Source organism: Prenolepis imparis, unplaced genomic scaffold, assembly GCF_030444845.1.
Source record: "Prenolepis imparis isolate NDT839.2.m4 unplaced genomic scaffold, iyPreImpa1.0 SCAF_13, whole genome shotgun sequence".
Taxonomy (NCBI): domain Eukaryota; kingdom Metazoa; phylum Arthropoda; class Insecta; order Hymenoptera; family Formicidae; genus Prenolepis; species Prenolepis imparis.
Window position 1 is genome coordinate 120852 of NW_028141171.1, and position 23304 is coordinate 144155.

At 39.5% G+C, this 23304-nt stretch overlaps 1 pseudogene; it reads right to left on the minus strand.

Moving 5' to 3' along the window:
* Positions 1–1096: 1096 nt before the first annotated feature.
* LOC145944585 (uncharacterized) lies at positions 1097–4289 on the minus strand (annotated as a pseudogene).
* Positions 4290–23304: the final 19015 nt, after the last annotated feature.

Sequence of the window (23304 nt, forward strand, 5' to 3'; positions counted from 1 at the left end):
TTATTCGCGCAATTTTTGGACATTATTTTTTGTAGAGATATTAATATTAGAATATAAGATTTTGTCAATTGACAGATCTTTTTATTTAAAAATATTTTTTTGTGTAACACTTTTTCACATGGCGCATGGACTTGGCATCTTGTTTATCTTTTTTTTTTAAAGATAAGTTTTTTATGGTACGATTCTACATGGGGGGGGGGGTTTGCAAATTTAAATTTTTACTGGTTCATTATACGACTCTATATGTTTGCAACTTTAATTTTCCACTGGTACAAGTTTCTACTTTCACTTGGCGCAATTTTTTTAGATATCATTACTTTTGTAGTACGATTCTACATGAGTTTACAATGGATAATTTTTAATATGATTCTACATGGGTTTGCAATGGTTAATTTTTCACAGGATTCTACATGGGTTTGCAATGGTTAATTTTTCATAGGATTCCACATGGGTTTGCAATGGGTACGATTCTACATGGGTTTGCAATGGTTAATTTTGCCTAGGATTCTACATGGGTTTGCAATGATTAATTTTTCATAGGATTCTACATGGGTTTGCAATGGGTAATTTTTGTTACTGGCGTGCCCTTAACTAGGCGCCTTTTTTTACCTTTTTTTAAAGGTGAGTTTTTAGAGATTATATCATTCATTTTTGTATATGATAAGCATCTTTAAATAAATAAGCAAAGAACCCGCCACCACCCGCCACCACCCCCGTCATATTTCAAAATACGACGGTCTTCTTTGCTTACTATAGATAAAAATAACTATCTTGTATTTTAAGTAAAAAATATTTTTTTGCACTTCACGAATAATGCAGAATATAAAGCGTTGTCATGAAATTGCTAATATATTACGAAACTTTTTTTTATATAGGACTGATCGAAATACAATATTAAATGATTAAATAGTAATCATAAACTTGAGATTATGAAAATCTATTTAGTAAGAATTTTATAACTACTTTATTTTATATCGAATTAGTATTATTTATTACCTATTTTTTGTAAAAATATTATATAAACATTTTTAGCACCTCTAGGCCACTGCCTCTTTTTAACTTCTGCATCATCAATTTCTATCCAAATATTAGATAGTCATTCTCTACATATGCTTACATAATGACCTTCATCGGTGCACGAACTATCATAAAGCATAGCACTCATCGTTTTGTACAATTGTCCCGCTATTAATACTTTAGTTGTTGGAACAGCACATAAGTTAAATTTGTGTTCTGCTTTTATTAATTTACCATTTTGTGCTAAAAATAGTATTAAACGAATAACAATTATTTCTCTTGTTAATATTACTTCGTTTTTAAATATTTGATCAGTTCCAGTACAATATTCACATGATTCGTTGTGTAAGTGAAACCAATGTGAAAATGTAGAATTTAATAATTCATTAAGATTACAACTCTTTTCCTTTAAATTATCAAGGGAAATTGAAATAGCAATATTATTTTCAACAATAGTTTTTGTATTACCACATGTTTTGCATCGCTTGGTAGAAGTTACCTGATGTTGTATCAAATTTCTAATGCAATCATATTTTTCGCAAAGTGCCGTAAGAAAATCATACGCATTTCGTTTTACCATACTCGAAAAATATTCTCCTAAACATTGCCGTATTGCATATGTATTTAAATTACGCATTCCATTTTCATATCGATGCATTAATATACGTAAAACATCTGTTTTGTCGCAATTAATCAACTGCTGCCTAATAATATTTAAATGTAATAAACATTGCAATACTGTATTTGCATAACATGAAACCTTGTCTGTATTCTGAAAACCACGTACGACCCAAGCAGTGCTTTTAATTCTTTTATTTAAAACTGTATGTTGAATTTTTTGATCTGAATTTGATTTTTGAACAGAAGTAACTACTTTTGGTAACGTCCATGGAACATCTTTTACTTTACGACAGCATTCTTTTGACACAGCAATCATTTCTGCTTTCGGATTGTATATCTGTTTTAAACGATTATATTCAATAATAGCTTTTTCGTTAGCTATTACTGCTGAAGGATCAAAGTTAATTAAATGCACTCCTTCTAGAGATGTTACTCGCGACAAGGCAACATAAATTTGACCACAACTAAATACAGAGTTGCCAATATCCATAATAACACTTTGCAAACTTAATCCTTGGCTTTTATGAATAGTGATGCCATAACTTAAAGATAATGGAAATTGTTTTCGAATAACATACGCTCTATCCAATACCTGAAATTTAGCCGTTACTCTTTCAATTTCATATTCTAAACCTGATGGTAAAAGAAGTTTAATCTTTTCTACGTCATCAGTAGATGTTTCTCGTACAATTGAAATTACTTTAGCAATTGTACCGTTTACAAGACCCAAACTGGCATCGATATTACGCCGAATCATAACTTTTGCTCCAATTTTAATTGTAATTTGTTTTGAAAGTCCAGCTGTTCGAGAACTATCATCATCGTTATTTGACAATACTTTAAATACTTTCTTTTTTACATATGATGTACAATCAATCGTATCTTCAGCAATTAATAATATTTCTTTGGAAGTAATGCGACTTAACATTGCATTATTAAGGACATCACACATATTACAAGTAGGAAATAAACAAACAGTGTCCGATGATAAACTGTTAATAAAATCACATAATTCATTTAATCTAGATTCGAAAGAATCAGCTTTGAAAGATATTTTTCTACTCTCTAGAATTTTACAATCAGATTTTGTCACTAAACCAATACGAATTCGCCACAATAACTCATGGTATGAATTATTATCTCCTTGCTGACGCATATTGATTATCAATTCATCATATTCAAATAATGTAATCCATACATTAACAACATTTAAAGAACCAAGATAATTAGCAATTTTTTGATCTGATAAATGTGTAAAGATAAGATCTTCGCGTACAGGAGGTAATTGAAGCAAGTCTCCGAATAAAAGAATATGCTTTCGACCAAACCAACCATCATCGCAATCACTAGTATCAAATATCTCAGACAATCGAAGATGTATATATATTAAAGTCAAATTAGATATCATTGACACTTCATCAATTACGAAAAGAATAACATCTTTAAGATCTGTTCGTAAAACTTTTAATACACAATCAGATAATTGTTTATATTTAGGAGTTTGACCATGTTCAACGGGTAATTGAAGCAATCTATGAACTGTCAAACCATCTATATTAAATGCTGCTATACCAGTAGGTGCTGTTACAGCAGTATCTTTGTTGAGATTTTGTTTTATCCAGCATTTAATAGTCTTGATTAAGAAACTTTTTCCAGTACTACCTTCTCCGCTAACATATAATCGTAATATTGATTTATCGGACTCTACAGCATTGGTAACTTTATCAAATACTCGTTTTTGATCCGTATTTAATTTTACTATCATTTCAGATACATCAATTTCTTGAATTGCTCTATCACCAAGATCTTTAAAATCTTGCATTGCTTCACCAGCCTCTATATTTTGAATACCTATTGCATTTTCAGGATCATCCTGGGACTGCTCTTTTTGCAAATCGTCATCTAAGCATTGCTGAACTAACTGTTTTGCAGTTTCAAATGCTTTTTGCAATTCTTCTAATCTTTCATGATATTGCAATGCTTCTACAAGATGCAGTTTTACTTTGTGAAACGATTCGGTATAAGTATCGCATTCATTTTTAAGATCCTCTAATTTTCGCCATGGTTTAAACATAAGCAATAACGCAAAGAAATAATTTTCCGGCTGTGTATTAACATTATATCTAAAATGATTAATAAGATATCCGCGCTGTCGCCGTTTAAGATAACAACCATTACCTATTTTATAATATTCAATAAACTTATTTTTCGGTTTGATCTTTGAGATATCGTACCACTGTGCAAATTCATAAAGAGACGTATTTTCTAATTCGTTTGGTCTATGTGGATAATGATCATCTATCAAAGATTGATAAAATATATCTGTAGATTCAGGATCAAGAGCTTCAATTTCTCTACGACTTTTTAATTTTCTATATCGTATTTGATTAACATCTAACCATCTGATGGTTGTATTTCGATCAGTTCCATACAAAGGAATACCTAACAATGTATCAGCAGCTTCGAGAGCTCCACATTCTCTATTATTCGTAAATCGCAATATTCCAAAGATGACTCGCTAATGATTTGTTTTTGTTATCCTTACTATCAAGAATATTCTCAGATAATTCACTTTTTCCCGCTTTATTCATATACTTAGTAACATACCAGGTTAGCAGCGATGATTTTTCACCAATAAATTGTATATCCATATTACCTTCCCATGCAGTAAGAAGAACAGGATTATAGTCATTTATATTACCTTCATTTTCCGTTCGAGGAAGATCATAAAGTTTACTTTTATGTTTCAATTGTTTTCTACCGGCTATCGAAGTTGCCACATCCCTGATATTCAAAGTTTCAGTAACGGGACGAGGAAATCCAAAACGACATCGACGAATAACTTTACGTCCTACTTTTTTAGAACGAAGACAATAATCGTTATGTGTATGTCGCTGATGCGTATCAACACGTCTGTACAACAATGGCGAAATATTTTGATCCGGTATTGTGCAGCTTATATGTTGTGAAATAAATTTGGAAACTTCCTCAATAGTAGATTCACCGAAAATTGGTGCATTTTTAATCCAAATTAATAAGTGAAAATGTTGTATACCTCTACCTTGATATTCTCGTCGCCAGAAATAGTGCGTTACTTCTCCAATTGGATGATCTTTTGACTTAATGAAGTCAAGCATTGCCCGAAACTTATTATCGAGAAACCTGGATGTTGATACAGGATCTCTAACAACGAGTGCGCTAACGCTTAAGGAAGGCGTCATGCCATTCATTTACTTCACGAATATATTCACCTAAATCTTCCCATAACCACTCACTTGGACTGAGTGTTAAAAACCATGTCGCAGGTCCATAATGCTGCGTCATACAATTTAAATCGTTTCTCGGTTTACACCAATATTGCTCCGTATTTCGAAGTGTGGCAAATATTGTACTCAAATTAGATTCCAACAATTCTTTCGACATTGCGTCTAGGTATTCTGCAGCTGTATAACGAAGTCGCGGATTAGTTACATTCATTTTATGAAAAATTCCACGACTTAATTGACGCATATTTGCATCGTTCAATAAATAAAATACATATTGTAGATTTAATCTATACTGTGGATGTTTAGATGTCAAACGACATTTAATAAATTCATGATCATAAAGTTTAACTTGTCTAATCTCACGTTGTCCATTAATACCAGAAGAATATAAATCTGGAAAACACATTAAATCTAAATGTTGCTCACGATTGTTCAGAGGCAAGTCCTGAATTTTTAACATTTGATATAAAGCTGTCGCAGTTTTATTTGCTTTCTTTTCATATAAGGGATAGATGGTATATTGTTCGTAATAGCCATCGTTTTCAGCATTAGTCACTTGAGTCAACATTGCTTTCCGTTGACCTTCTAACGTATCATTTTTTATCTCTTCTATCGGATCATTTAATAATTCAGTCTCATCATCAGCTACTTCTGCATTATCTTCTATCTCATCTTCCATTTGAAATTCTGAATTTTTTAATTTTGGTAAACGTAAATCTTTGTAATCATTTGGCAATATAATATGAGAGTATAAAGTATTGTTGCGCTTTAACCACGTTAAAGCGTCAAATAAGTAGTAATACTATGAGAGTTCTAACCAATGGGGCTCCGAGGGGGGGTGCGGGGCGCGGGGGGTTCTCCGAGACGAGGGGTATGACGTCACGCGGGGTGGGGGTATCTCGTAGGCGCGGGGGCTGACGTCACGCGGGTGGAGGGGGATGTTTCGACAAAAGAGGGGGAGTTTTCTGAGTGCAATATTTGTAGATGGTATCTTTACGACTTTTTTATGAGGGTTCTTAGACATCTTCCCCAAAAAGGTATAGAACAAGCGCCGATGATTAACAATTTTGTACCCTCGTTAATATAATTTTATTACGGAAGCGCCGATGTCCGGCTGCTCGTCAACGGAGCGTTCTAGAGTTCATTAAAACTATGTTTTTCATTTTATGGACATTTTATCATTAGGAAAGGAATGAAGATTTTAAGCCGACGCTGCGACGAACATGTCAAACGTGATTTAATAGGCCTCTACCTATTTGCGTTGACGTTCGGCAGCTTTGTACCCTCGCGGAAAATCTCCCATAAAAACGAGAGCGAAACATTTTTCTTAATATTTTTTAAGGAAGAATGCAACGTATCGGCGCCAACATTCGGCTGCTTTGTACCCTCGCAGAAAATCGGTCGTAAACGAGAGCGAAACATCTTCCTAAATATCTTTTTAAGGAAGAATTGCGATAATTTTGAGAGGGATGGGGGTTGAAACTTATGGAGAGAGTCTGTCTCCGCGTCAAAAAGTCTTTAGCATTCGTATAGCACAGATCAGAGTAAAAGAAATGGATGAAGATATTATTATGATTGAGGATAGTGACGAGGAAGTAATGATAGTCGAAGAAATTAATAATAGAATTGTAAATGTGATAAATGAATCTGATGATGAAGAAGTGATAAATGAATCTGATGATGAAGAAGTGATAGAGCCTCTTGAAGACTCTGATTATAATAGTGATGATTGTGAAGACTTTGCCGAAACAACTATACAATTTGTGGCACCGGTTGAGATGCTTACTATAAATGCATCGTTGAAAATGTGCGTTTTAAATTTGTTTTATGTACCTTGGGATAATATTAAACTGTGCACTAGCTGCTTTATAAGAAATGTGGAACTATTTCCAAACATTTGTGTTGTACGACAACATTATACGAGAATGTTTAACATAATAGAACAAGAATTGTGCAGCGTTTGTCGTGCCCCGCTATGTATGATATTTAGCCGGAACATGTGCTCGGTGTGTACGCATTGTAAGTATCAGTTTCTTATTTTTTTTAAATATATTCTAAAATAAATTATAAATTATTAAAATAATTAATAAAAATTTTCTGTTATGCAGGAGTCCCCGCCCAGCCGTCGCCACCGCTTCTCACAGCACCTAGCATTCGGCCGCCTCACCGCCTCGCATCCACAATCGTCGGCTTTACCATAGCCACCTCCACCACCGACAATTTTTATATATTATGATATTCATTTATATTTTCATCTTTATATTTTCATCTTTATATTCTTATCTTTATATTCATTTATATATATTTTTAAAAATTTTATATCCATTTTATATTCACATTTATATATTCACATTTATATACATTTATATACATTTATATCCATTTATATTCTTTTAAACACACACACACACAAATGTTTAATACACATTTATTCATAATTAAAAATAATTAATATTAAATTAATATATTCATTTTAAAAATTCCTCTTCTTTTCCTTCACTGCATCATCTCTCGCATGCGCCTCTCGCTATCTCTGTCTCTCGCGTTCACCTCGCGCTCTCTCTTTCTCTCCTAAGCGCTATCTCTCTAGCAGTCCCTAACCTCGCGTCATCTCTCTCTCTCTCTCTCTCTCTCTCCTCGCCGCAACATCTCTCTCCTTCACGTTCGCCTCACACCCTCTCTTTCTCTCGCGTTCACCTCGCGCTCTCTCTTTCTCTCCTAAGCGCTACCTCTCTCGCAGTCCCTAGCCTCTCGGTCCCTAGCCTCGCGATCCCTAGCCTCTCGGTCCCTAGCCTCGCGATCCCTAGCCTCTCAGTCCCTAGTCTCGCGATCCCTAGCCTCTCAGTCTCTAGCGTCACGTTCCCCCTTCTCCGCATGACGTCATCCCCGCAAGGACCTTACAACGAGCTACGTATGAGAGCTGAGACTGCTTACGGGTGGGAGAAAGATGGAGAATGGAAATGCATGCAAAGAAATTACATCATAATTTAGACTTAAAAACTCTTTATTCTTCTTTTAAATATTTTTTTCTTACATATTATGGACTAAAAACTAAAGCTGCCAGCTCGCAATCGATGAGCTGATGCTTGTTGAAGGCGTCGCTCGCGCGTATTACATTTGATACTTCTTTAGGATTCGTTACATTGGACGCGATATTTGAAAATTGCGTAAACTTGATATCGACTGTATTGGTAATTTTAACCAATCGGTCAAAAGTTACATCAATGCATGGATCGAGATCGAACATACGGTGTAATGTCGATTCGATCATCATCATGCATACATTTGAAGATTCAAGACTTATTAACTTGGCGTCGTTAATCGTACGAACTCGCACTGTTAACGGTCCAACGCTTATAAAACTGTAGGCATCTTTAGAATCGTTTCGAAGCAGATTCTGAATATTGTGACGTTGCTCGTAGAGTCCTTTCCACGCTTCGAGAGATAGTATCAGTTCCTTTCCTCGATGATCTCCTATGGCGATTTCCACGTAACTCGGTGGATCCACTTTGATATCAATTTCAAGGAATTTAAATTCCGTAGCTGTCAATGCATATCGTCTACCTAGTATACGAACCGCACGAGGCTCCAACGAAATGCTGTAAAAATGAAATTAGTTTGAAAAATAATACAATTTGTAAAAATATAAAGACAAAAATAGAAAGATAGAAAGAAGTTAAACTTACTCGTCACATTTATTCTCAAACGATGGAGTGTCATTACAATTCGGTACGTAATTATTCGCATATCTGCCGGAGCCACTGCTTCTTTCAGCGTAGTACATATTTCCAGATTTTAAAAGTGAACCACCAGTATGAACGGTTAACGCTACACTGATCGTATAAAATTAAGAATATACGTGACGCTTATTTTTAAAAGTAGTGGGGTAAATATGGTGGGAGATTCTAGAATACTATTGGCGCTATGAAATTTAGGAGAAGGGGAAACGGCGCTCGGATAAAAAGAATTCTTAGAAACGATTCGTGAGGAAAGGATTGGGGAAGGGGAATAAGAGATAAAACACATTAATGTTTAAATATTTTATTTTTCCAAATCTTGCAATTCTTTCTGGCGTTGCGACCACCAGTTAAATATTTTGAATACATTTTGTAATGCGCAATTCTTAACATGTTTTCCACATCGCATAGTGTTTTTAACATCTAGATTATTTAGAGACTCGATATCATCGTAATCAGCATCCAAGGTCTCAATAATGAAACCGTTTCCCGCATCATCCAATATATCGGCTAACCATTCTCGCTTCTCAAGTCCTTTTACATATACGAGAATGGATTCTTCTTCTTCTTCATGTGATCCACCAACGATAGCTGTTGTAATCAAACGCTGAGCCATGCTGTATGGAACGTTTCCATCTTCCCATTGCAATCCATGATGATTTCGAGTCAACCATGAGGCTTGGTGTCTCTCCGATTTTATGAGCACACCCCATGGTACAGGACATGCGAAAAAATAATGTGACAAAATAAATCCTCTTCTCAGGATTGCCGCTTCCTTTACAATGAATTGTTTATTGAGGATAAACCCTTGTAGATCCACAAACGTTGGTACGGACATGACGAGATCTCTCTCTTCGATGTATCAGTTAAAAAGAAGAATGGCAACTATCTCATAACACTTTGATTTATATTCTGCTATGCTTCCCCCTCTCTCTAAATTGTTGGTGCGTTTAAGTGATTTTGCGCACAACATTGGTCAACGGGTTGTACTGGATCACGCGATCGTGTATGATGAGACAGTACGCAGTGGTATTCATCGGCACATTCTCCTTACACTCGAATTCCAATCTCACATCTACGGTTGCGCTCTTGACCGATTCGTTTTGTCGAGAACAATCGATGATCACGAACGGACCGTTACGTAGAAACATTGAGACGGTGAGACTCGGCTCGAGATACTCGTATCCATAATAGTTCTTGCAGAAACGCGCATACGTATCGTACAGAATCGACCATCTGTTTTTATCGAAATCCAGATTCATATCGTCGTACGGATAACATTCCGAGTTCAGATAGAGTTTCACATTGGTCATCTTGCAATCGTCGAATCGACTCATATCCTCAGACATGATGTTTTTCCGACCTGTCTGCAGAGCGAAGATAACATATCGTGGCTTCTCCAGCTGAGTCGCTGTCTTAATGGCCCATGAATGCTTGGTTGTACGCTGCAATAGCGGATACTCATACAGATCCCACGAGCGAAAACCCATGCTGAGGTAATGTCCGCTTTCCAGAGCGCGCAGCATCGACAGCTTCTTAATCTCGCTCAACAACACATGCGGCATTCGCCATTGTATCTTGAATATGTTGATCACAGGCTCCAGCGTCGAATCTCCAATCAGACAATTGTTGTCGTTGCGCGATCGTATTAAGATTAACTCATGACGAGCGTTCATCACCACTCGTCTGTAATCCTCGCAAAATCCAAATAACATGTAGAGCAGTACGCAAAAATTGAAGTTTCCATTCGCAGTAGTCGGATCAGTCCAGCCGGCGTTTCTCATAATCACGCTTCTATCGGATGATATCGTTACATAGTAACATTTTTGAGCAAACTTGTTATTCCCACGTTTCTATTGCGATCAATCTCCACGCCATCGAGTTCGTATCGAAACTCATCGAACATGAATGCGACACAATTATTTCCCAGTATCACAGCAGATCCTTCGGCTGGTTTATTTATCTTTAGTTCTCCCTCGATGTATAGGAAACTTTCATACGGCAACGTATACAGATCCTGTTGTTGTATGGGTATTCTTATCTCATCACTGTGTCCGAATGTTGTGTTAGCGAACGGGTTGTACGTGTGAGTCTCGATCTTGACGATGCGATCGTCGAAGATTGGCTCGTCTCCAATGTTGAGGATGTCGGTCATTGTTCAGATGTTTCGCACCGCGAATCCCAAAGATTGTAAAAACGCAACGTTTGATGCGTTCAGTTTCTTTTTCTTACTGCAACCGGATGATTGGATATTAGTGAATGTCGACGTTGTTGTTGTCGCTGGCTCTGTAAAGATTGTGTTATCTCTCGTATCTTTCGATCCGTTCAACACGAGCATCTCATACGCCGCACACGTACTTTATCGCTGTCGTCGTCGTACGTGCAATCTAATGGTGATCTCTTCTCCTCGAAAATCGAGCAATCGTCTGTCCTGGTCGACAACGCGTAACGTTAAATCCGTAATGCTCCGCACGATGATCGGCAGGTAAATGATGTGCGCCGGTGTTTCCGATATCTTATATCCTGGTGGTACCCTCGGTGAAAATTCATGTATCGTATGAACGAGTTTGCCGTTGCTGTACGCGCCCGCGGTCACATTACATTCTACGCGGATAATGTTCACGTTGATAATATTAATCGGCATGTCCGACTTATACCATTTTCGCGGCTGCAGTATACGGTTCGAGAATCCCAGCAGCGATCCAATGTTGTTAGGCTTGCTAAAATTCATTCTGTAGGCGCATTTGATCTCGCTCCTCATCGTATTATAATTAGCGCGGAGCACTATCGGATATTCTCCATCTTCAAAGTCACCGTCGTCATTCGTCCGAATATGCGTGGTGTCAGCGTGTTTTTTATCATCGTCATGAACAGCGTGTCGCGGACGTTTTCGTAAAATTGCATGTTTCAAAAACTCATGTATCGCTTGCAGCTCGTACGATCCCTCGGGAATCGTAATTTCCGCGTCATCTTTGCCAAAGTAAAATTTATTATTCGAGGAATTCACGTTCGATATCGTGTGATAAGTCTCAAAATCCGCTAGACCTAGCTCGTATTCATCGTCGCTCAAATCTACGGCGGGAAAGTAGTTTGCCGCGAGAACACTACTCTTCCCGGTCAGTGTGAATGTCATAGACATATCGGCAAAACTGTTTAACGAATACTGAATTAAATAGCGCAATGTCAGTCTTTAAATTCACATGCATCGACCGCTCGGAGAAACTGTAAGCACAATTGTCCACAGATGCTTTGATTGTAAGTTTGAACAGGTGTGTAATTGTATTGTATCTTTGTCACATTTAAATATCGCACCAATTCATTCGGCGGTCGAAGATTGCCGAAACTGTCAAAATATATAGCGTGATCCCCCCTCTTTACATACGCTACCCAATGAGTACCCGATCCTTTAGCGTTATCCAAATTTACGATGCCGCTCTCGTTTCGATATATACCACCGATCGGCAATGAATCACGCATGAAAACACCTCTAAAATACGGAAGGTGCATACGTTTTGCCAGTTGTAGCAATTGTATGTTGGTAGTTACACCCTGTGGCATTTTTAGCGTCTCTTTGACGTTTTTTTTTCCCCCTTTTTTCTCGTTGAAACTCCTCGTCCGTGTTTGTATGGAGCGAGATACAATCCATGACCTTCCATGGCGCGATTGTGACGTAGCATCTCTTGCAACTGACGTTGTGCGGCTTTTCCGTCGTTCACCATCTTTGCTACACCAGCCGCTCCACCGACCAGAGATCCGAGCGCGCCCAACATTGGTAGAATCGGCAATACACCCCCACGTTTCGCTACCGGAAGTATTCGCTTCTTCGCCATCTTTTTCTTCGTCTTCGTCTTTGTCGTCTTCAGGCCCATACCGAACTTCGTCTTGGCTTTCATCGCTGCCCAGACAGCTGTGGCGGCGGCTCTCTCACCGAGAGTCGAATCTCTCGCAACGATGCGAGTTTGCGCTTCCTTGGCGAGTATCCTATCTGCCGCGTGTCTCTCGTTGAGATCGTTGCTTCGAGAGTACGCTATATCGTGTTCACGGCACGCTGCGTCCAATGGGTTGATACCTCGATCGCCTCTGGCTAATCGATTTTGTAGTCGCGTGCCCGGACCGCAAAACTGATAGCCGGGGATATGGAATTCGATCGGAAGTGCGTTTATCGCGAGATTTAATAGGCCTCTACCTATTTTCGTTGACATTCGCTGCAATCCTTTATCATCGGCGCTGGACCGTCGATGTGCGTCTGCTGCCACGGTCGATTGTAATGTTCGAAACAGCGGCGATAAGTTTGAACCGCCTCCAAATCCGCCTTTATATGTTCCGGAAGCTTGTCCCACACGCAGTGGACGTAATTGTCACACATTCGCAATAAAACTGTTTTCGACACAAATTGTAGCTGTTCGGCGCTCAAATTACAAATATCGTAAGGACTTGATAGCAAGACAAACATTTTTTCGTTACTGAGCGATTCGTGGTTCCGCGCAGCTATAAATAGGCAAGCGTTCGATTCAATCGGGGAGTGGGAAAATGAGATTCGTGCGACAACCTTTCGCGATACGCGTGACGAATTACGACGCCAGATTACGATCGATGGGGGACAACGCGGAGATGCGTAGACACGGTACGATACTGCCGACTACTATACGCGCGATCGTTTGCGGCCCCTCGAATTGCGGTAAAACTAACGTGTTGATTAGTTTGATAGAAAGCCCGCACGGCGTCCGCTTTGAAAACGTGTACGTGTACTCAAAGTCACTGCAACAGCCAAAGTATCAGTATCTGGAGAATTTGTTGACGTCGATCGATGAAATCGGCTATTTTACATTCTCCAATAACAGTGACGTCATTCTACCGAGCGAAGCATGTCCAAACTCGATTTTCGTTTTCGATGACGTGGCGTGCGACAAACAAAATACGATAAGAGAATACTTTTCAATGGGACGCCACTCGAACGTCGATTGCTTCTATCTCTGTCAAACATACGCAAGAATACCGAAACATCTTATACGCGACAATGCAAACCTGCTAATCTTGTTTAAACAGGATGGTACCAACTTGAAACATGTGTACAATGATCACGTGAATACTGACATGTCATACGAGGATTTAAGTGAATTATGTCGTACTTGTTGGCAGCAAAAGTATGGATTTCTAGTGATAGATAAGGATAGCTCGCTTACGAACGGCCGATACAGAAACGGATTTAACGTGTTCGCGATACCGCAAAACAATTAGTCGTTGCCGATGTTCTGTCGAGAGAGGTGAAACACGAGCGTTCGACACTCTACCGACATGGCTGAGAACGATAATATTCGCTAGCGTGAAAAGATAGCGAAGGAGATTGCGAAAACTAGTGAATCAATCCGCAAGAAACATCGCGCTTTGAAGACTGGTAAGATCGATGACGATATCGCGATCAAGACCCATTTTAGACCTATTATTGAGCCGCTACAAAAGATTGTCGACAACTCGATCGCGGTGAAAAACGAGCCGGAAAATACCGCAAAGATTAAAATCTTACCCATCAAGCGGTACAAGGAGGAAGAGGAGGGGGAGGAAGAGGAAGAGGAGAAGGATGATGCGACACCGAAAAAAAGGAAACGGTCAAACCCGAATCGCTCATCGACACAGCGTACATTGGATGCTTTACTGGATGAACCGATGATAATCTCTACACCGTTCGCGACAACGAGAATCGTACAACCTATACCCGAAACACTCGCAAACGAAAATGTTTTCGAAACCTCGGGCAGCACGCTCGAAACATCGTTTGTTCGAAACACATTACAAACGCTGGAAGGCCAAGAAATGTTGCGAAAGCACTTGGGACCACTGGGACAAGAGTACATGAGCACTCTCCTCGGTGGCGACAAAGAAAGAAAAATCGATCACGTGTACGGTGTCTATTTCGACAAGGATGAAATGCGTCTCGGTAATAAACGATTCGACATTGACAAATATGACTCTATAATTATACATGAAGTGAGGTACATTGGTACACCAGGATTATACGAATTGATCTTCAAGAGAATTCCCGATGATGACATTTACACGGAGGATGATATGCGTAAATACAAGAGCATATTATTGGCGACGAACGCGCATAAACGCAATTATGACACACAAGGCCAATTACGAAGCAACAGGGGATACAAGTACAAACATATAATCGCACCATTGATATCGATTAAAAAGAAAAAATCTGGAAAGGGAGTATTCATGCTTCACGCGATGGCGCTAACCGACAATAAGATCGATTACATACACTGGGATGACCCCAACGAGCTAGTGGATCGGGTACGATTGCTGGACGCTTCGCGCCGAGCTGGCCACAACGCTCACAACAATGGGATCCTGTCGATCATCGAGGAACTTCGCGAAGCAGGCATTATTATAAATTGAATGGTGTCTCGACAATTCTAATCAGTCGATCAGCGTCACTCGTATCGGGGGAAAAAAAATGCCTATCAACAAATTTGGATTATTCGAACCAAGAAATGATGCAACCGGCACAAGCGGTTCTTGGGATAGATTGGTGAAAAGTTATGTGCACGAAAACGCTCTGTGTCGCGTCGTTACGGACTATGACGCAAGGTCGCGGAAGATTCGTCGTGTAGCGCAACCTGAGGCTGACACCGATGCCGTCAACAAACTGTATGTGGAATCCTATGTTAAAAGATTGATGAATCAACAGAAAGAATCAGATGAGAAGCTGACTTCGTTCGAGAAGGATGTGCGGGCAATACAGATTGTGATAAACGAACTTCAACGCGCGGCTAACGCTAACTCAGAAACGGCTATCAACCTGAATGAGCAGCAGTGAACGGGTTAGGAGCGGCTATCGAACGGTTATCGAACATCTACGAAGGGTTATCGAACGGCTACGAACAATTATCGAACAGCTACAAAGGATTATCGAACTACTATCTAACTACAATGAGTGGTAATGAACGGCCTAGCAACAGCTGCGAACGAGGCTATGAACGGCCTAGCAACAGCGAACGAGGCTACCAACAACTCAAGCAGGGCTGCGAACGAGACTACGAACAAGTCTTTAAAGGCTACATGCAAGGCTACAAACAACTCAAACAGGACTGCGAACGGGTCAGTAACGGCTGCGAACGGGTCAGGAGAGGCTACGAACGGATTAGAAACGACTGTGAACAAGGCAGCGAACGAATCAAGAACGATTTTCGAATGGGTCAAGAACGGAAGTAAACAACACAAGAACGGCTCAAGAACGGGTCAGGAACGGCTACGAACGGGTCAGGAACGGCTACGAACGGGTCAGGAACGGCTACGAACGGGTCAGGAACGGCTCAAGAACGGGTCAGGAACGGCTACGAACGGGTCAGGAACGGCTACGAACGGGTCAGGAACGGCTCAAGAACGGGTCAGGAACGGCTACGAACGGCTATTGAAGAACGACAAACGAAAATGAATCATAAAACGAGCGACAAACGGCGATCGAGAAAAACCGACGAAGCGATGAAACAACATAGTTTGGAGAAACGGCAGTTGGTGAACGAACTGCACGCGCCGGCAAGGAAAAATTTTCCCCGAAGACACGTCATAGTGCGGGGATACGATGACCTGTGGCAAGCTGACATCGTCGAGATGCGTCCGTACTCTCGTTTCAACAGAGGTTACCACTACATACTCACCGTCATCGATGTGTTGAGCAAGTACGCGTGGGCCATACCACTCAAGAGTAAAGGTGGAAGCGAGACGGCTGACGCTATCGCCGAGATAATTCGAGATAGCAAGAGATGCCCGAGAAACATGCAAACCGATATGGGGAAAGAATTTTATAACGCCGACGTGCAACGGCTTATACGGAAACATAACATCAATCACTATTCTACATATTCGGTATTGAAGGCATCGGTTGTGGAGCGATTCAATCGCACGCTGAAGAACGACATGTGGAAGATGTTTACGCTGAACGGAACTTACAAGTGGATCGACGCGTTGGCGGAACTCGTATCGGATTACAACGCGCGCAAGCATCGAACGATCGGCATGCGACCCGCCGACGCCACCCCCGCGATCGCTGATAAACTTTTAAAAACAGTATATAGTAACATAAAGATTGCCGCTACGGCAAAGTTCAAAGTAGGTAACCCGGTACGCGTTAGCAAGTACAAGAAACTTTTTGAGAAGGGTTACACACCAAATTGGACAACCGAATGTGTTTAAAATTATTAAAGTGCAGCGTACTAATCCCGTAACCTATCTACTCGAGGACTATCGCAAAACATCTGTCGCTGGAGCGTTTTACGAGCACGAGTTGCATAGCGCGAATTATCCGGACGTATATCTCGTGGAGAAAGTACTGCGCAGGAGGGGTGACGAGGTTTACGTATAATGGCTGGGATTTGACTATTCGCACAACTCTTGGATACATAAGGACAATGTGATTTAATTCATACAAACTGTATTTATTAATTACTCAAAAATTTAAAAATATATAATGTGTACAACATATAAAAGTATTTGAAATATTACAATATACATGAAATATGTGAAATCCAAAATCTTTATTAATACATCCTTTCCGTTCCAATATATGAAATACATACACATATGTTACGTAAAATTATATCGCACATACATTATATTTTATAAGGGTATCTGGTAATGTCCCCACGGTAATGTATCAGTGGTTTCAGGTATGATATACCGCTTGTCGTCGTACGGACTTAGAGCAATTTTTGTCTCGCGAATGGTGTATACTTCGTGCAATTTCGATCTTATGCAAGACTGACTACGTGTCATTTCAATATCATCATTCAAACACCGCGTATAATCGTCAAATGTTATCGTTCTCGCGACGACGTTACTCTTGACACCTTTTACTTTTTTGGTATCTTTCTTGCCATCCACTCGCAAGGCATACATTTTTGCTCTAAGCCCTACAAATTCAGGCATAATCGCGCCGTTGTTTTCATCTTTCATTAGACCGGGTACCTTTTTATTCACGAGCGGTATACCGTACGCATTGCCCACAGCGTAATCGCTCGTATCAAATTTGCTCACGTCGCGCTTCATATTCTCATATACATCTTCGCATTTAATATGGTATATTAAACTATCTGTGTCAGTGTACATTACCTGGCATCTTTCACGATAGAGCGGTGACATGTACTCGTAGTGAAATTCGTACAGACACACTTTCGATATGCCGAGTATACACATACCGACAGAGATTGGTTTGTTAAATTTTACTTCGAGTTTACGTAATTCTACGGCAATTAAATTTTCCGAAAAGATGCTTCTACTGTGAAAATTTGGTTTAGCAATCATCGCCTCTGCTCCGTATCGTCCGTCCCACTTTGTCAGTAATTTTACATCTACATGATTACGCACATTTTCCATCGTTTTGCCAAATACTGCATTATTCATTAATTTGTATAAATTTTTTTCAAAATCATTTTTCGCGTGTGTTCGAAATTTTGTATTAAGTTCGATATAATTTCGGAGCCATGGAGATTGAGTGAATTGTAATACGCGATGTATTTTTGTAACGCGAAGGCCGTGACGTGTACACTGCTGCAGGTTGCGATAATGTATGACGTAACGCTTCTTGTCATATAGCGTTGCGAGAAGCTTATCTTCCCGCTTGCCGGGCGGCTTGTCGCGCGTCGGGCAAAACGGTAGGTCAGCGTGCGTCTCGTGAAGATGTTGTGGATACTTTAAATCTACTTCGAGGATATAGCCTGTAGTCGAATCGAGCGCTATTGACGAGATGTCAAAGTTAGATACGTCGTCGACCCATTGAAAATCGGCATATGGCAATGATTGGCACATTGCCCATCCGTATAAATTATTTACATCAAAATACATGAGATATGATGGTTTCGATGGATCGTATGACTGCATGTACTTGTTGTTGGCCTGCGCATATCTTCCTGAACATTGACTTAGACCACCGCGTATACCCCGTTCGATAAACATGACCATATCGATATCGGTAAGCAGTTCGAAATTTACGCGTGTATGTTTTAACATGGCGTCTCATGTATACCCGGGAAGAGTATAATAATACGCAGGGTCTAGTCCGTAACTCGCGATGCAAGTGTTGCGAAAGTTTTCAAATATATCTGCCAACAACAAGACATCAGTTTTTAAGTATAGATCGCTGTATTCACCCAAGATTTGAATGGAGAACTGCTGCCACAAGTTGACGGCGTGTGCGTAGTCGCTCTCGGATACAGTGTCACCGGTTAAAGAACTGTAAAACGATTCGCGATGGTAAACGCGTGTCCTGCAGCCTGTCCACGCAGTCAATGTACTCGTACGGAAAGACACCTTTTCGCGTTAATAATTCAAAATTGTGAGCGGATAATGCAGAAAAATTGGAACGTAAAATTTTTAACTTATCCTTATTCAAAAAAGATGCCAATTTATCAAGACTAGCATTGAGAAATTTGTATGAATCGATGAATCGTAATTTCACGCAAGCTTTCCGATCTTTTTCGTCGTCGGTACTATTGACAGTCTTCGTAAATGAAATGTATTTTTCTTTTGTTATTGGAAGCACATCTACGCGTCCTTCATACACGGTAGCTATTTCTTTTATGATAAAATGTGCGTCATAGCCGGATAGATTATGGAAAACTACAGGAATGACATAAGAGTCTTTGTAATTTAGATTATAGTTTGAGTGCGCGGGACCCCTGTATCGCCCGGTCAGATGACAATGAAAATCGCGTACGCGTGTATCGTCTTGTACAAACGGTTTTTCGCAAATGTGACATTGCGTGGCGCTATGAAATTTTTCCCGTTCATCTTGCGTTAATTTTGTCATGTGGACATTATCAGACAAAATACCCTTTACGCGATGCGCTAAATTTTTAAGTTCTTCGGCGAACCATGAAACGCAATCGATACTACGGCGAGAATTATACGCGGATAACGAGTTGTCGTACGAACATTGCACGTAATACCCAACGCTAAATACCTCATGATGTTGGGAGTATGACGCATGTTCCGGCGTCTTCTTCAGCACACACTCCAAGTCGGCGTACACCACGAAGGGAAGTCGCTCCTTTCTGTTGTAGTTGTCGAAGTCGAGCCACTTGTCTTTATCGCTTGGTAATCGGATAGCGCAGTCGTTCATTTCTCGACAGTCCGCTATGTGAGCCTCCAATTTTTCGCTCAAATTAAAGAAGTGCAAGCATCTGTGAAAGAAAAAAAATTACAATTTTATTTACAATTTTATTTACAATTATTATATAGTTTGCAATAAATATACATACCGATCGCAGATATATTTTTGACCATTGTGTTTGCTCAGTTGCGTGCTGACAAGCCGGGATAGATTTTTTATATACGCGAAATGCCCAACGCTGTCGTCCTCCTCCACATACAGCATATTTACATGTTTTTCTCTCTTCCGATCGGTGAGCTGTATCGGAAGAATAGATAATTCCTTCTTCCTCTCAATGCCGTAGACGTTGATTGAGATGTTATTTGCCAGTTCAAACTTTTTAATTTGGTTTAACGTCATCGGAAACTCAATGTTTTGTAAATTTAGCACTGTCGTATAGTGTGGATATGACGATGTTCTCTCACTATATTTTGCAACTGGATGCAGAGCGGCCACCACTGACCATGCGAAACATGCATTGTCCGTTGATCGCACGTTCACCACCGCTCTCTTTGTCACAATTTCTCGCGGTAAGTTTAGATAACACCCCGCGCGCATAGGATTGCACTTGTTGACGTTGACCGTAAGATCAAGGATTCGTGACAATGCCCATCCGCTATCACGTTCCTGAAACTCTTCGAGAGACGCCAATGTGGATTCGATGACATGCCACTCATACCACTCGTGTAAATCGGACGTGCGAAAGAGTTCATAATTTCGCGTGTTAATGCTTTTGTTGGAGCGCTTATCACCTGTCACAAACTCACCGTTGAACGCGGTATTTACTTTTGCACAGTTGTGTATTTTTATAACATCTTGCACTTGCTCGAGTACTACACTACTAGCGTCTTCCAAAAATTGTCGCGGTTCGATATAGTCTGCGTTAATCACCGCACCTGTCAGTATCCGATTTTCGAACGCGGTATCAATCTCTCGCCAAACGAGTCTTCCCGTGTTATTATCGCCACTGTAATTACCACCACTGGGTATAAACTCTCTCTGCAATCGAGTCTTTGCACCCTCGAGTCGCGCGATTCTAGCAACCAAAGATTGTCTATATCCAATGGAGAGTCGCGGACGCTTGACACGACTGCGTTCTTCGAGCAGTTTGATAAAGTCCTCGAAGCGCAGTGCCCATTCAAAATATTCGCCCAAGGTGGTGATTTGATGGGACCGCTCCAACAGGTCGCGTTCGTTCTGCTCGATGTTTTCCATTATTTCTTTTATTCACTATTATACCACTAACACTTCTAATACAAGAAAGTAACCACTAAACTTTTTTCACCGCTGCATCTATGCGCTTTCAAATCTATTGGTATTACTATGGTTTGACGCGCTCTCATCCTCCTTATATATATTTCACCTAATTCTATCTTCTTTTCTAACATTTGGCGTATCTCAAAAGATGGTTTCCCGAGATATCGGTTTTATGGATAGAGGAGTAAGGATACAAGCTGCCGAACGTTGGCGCCGATACGTTGCATTCTTCCTTAAAAAATATTAAGAAAAATGTTTCGCTCTCGTTTTTATGGGAGATTTTCCGCGAGGGTACAAAGCTGCCGAACGTCAACGCAAATAGGTAGAGGCCTATTAAATCACGTTTAGACATGTTCGTCGCAGCGTCGGCCCTAAAATCTTCATTTCTTTCCTAATGATAAAATGTCTATAAAATGAAAAACATAGTTTTAATGGATTCTAGAACGCTCCGTTGACAGCAGCCGGACATCGGCGCTTCCGTAATAAAATTATATTAACGAGGGTACAAAATTGTTAATCATCGGCGCTTGTTCTATACCTTTTTGGGGAAAATGTCTAAGAACCCTCATAAAAAAGTCGTAAAGATACCATCTACAAATATTGCACTCAGAAAACTCCCCCTCTTTTGTCGAAACAACCCCCTCCACCCGCGTGACGTCAGCCCCCGCGCCAACGAGATACCCCCACCCCGCGTGACGTCATACCCCTCGTCTCGGAGAACCCCCCGCGCCCCGCACCCCCCCTCGGAGCCCCATGGGTTAGAACTCTCATAGTATTACTACTCAAATACTTTTTTAATATCAACTACCTCTTCCCAAATAATCTTTGATTTTGTCGGGATACCTCTAATTAATATATATAATTCATGATTAATATTTATTGGATCAGTATTAGAACATAATTTATTCAATGTCTCCTGTAACGGAAGTGGTAAATGAAATGTTCTACCTTTAACTTTTGATACCATTTGTCTTTGAAGCAACTTTTTATTAATAACAGTTCCCATTTTAAGGACAGTTTGAAACGCTTTAGCTCTCTGTATAAGAATTTTTTCGAATGTATTAAGAGATGATATTACTTCAGGCACCTGATTTGTAAAGAGATTATTTAAGATGCAGTATGCAGGCATTAAGCCTTTACGAAATTTGCCTGCACAATAATTACATATATATTGCGCATCAACTTTTTGTTGTTGTACATACGTCATTAAATCTTTCCAAATTTTAACATGTACTTGTGTCTGAAGACTATTGACTTTAGAAACACTTTTTTTATAACACAATCTCTCGCATGATGCGCAAACATGTCGTGGTGTGTCCACAGAGCGTTTAGTCGATGCTTTAAATGCTAAACGATATTTAAACATAATATCATCATCACTCAAAATTGTATCAATCCGTTGATGTCTGTACATATCTACTTTCTCCTGTGCAGAAGTCACAATTTCATTCAAAGTTTTCATATCAGCATTATTTAATGCATCATCTAGATTTTCCAACTTTCGATAAAAATATGTAAGTTGATAAATTAAACGCTTCATATATCTTACTTTTGGAAAATGAGGCGATAATAATTGAACTGGAAGAAACATTCCTTCGCAAAGTGTTAAATCAATATAAGAGCTACGCGTATGACCCAATTTCTCATTTGAAGTTTTCATAGTACATTTATGAATATTTTGCATAAGTTTTGGTACATTTTTTAAAGTACATGTATTTACGGTTTCGAGAAACTTCTGATAACGATCAATTAAAAGCGGATCGTTAATTTTACAGCTTGCAGTATTACACATCAGTTTTGGTTCATTGTTTAAGATACATGTATTTATGGTTTTAAGAGACTTCTGAGAACGGTCAATTAAAAGCGGATTGTTAATTTTACAGTTTGAAATATTACACGACCAAGATTTTTTAGCTTGTTCTGTTGTTAATGGTAATATGTTTACTACTTTTCCTTCTACATTCATTACCAAAGGTTCCAATGGATTTACATCATGATGATATATAGACTCAATGAAATAATTTTCAGATGAGGCTGTATGTCTAGATTCGCCACATAGCGCAGTTAATTTGTCTTCGATTGTAGAACAATCTGCGACAAGAGTCAAATACACTTCTGATTTCTTTTTAATCAAACTTAACATTTTGTATATATTGCGAATATAATTTTTCCTAATACACATGCACCAACGTACAATTTTTTCGGCTTTCAATCATTTCTCAATATGACCTTTAATATTGATTTCTTCCAT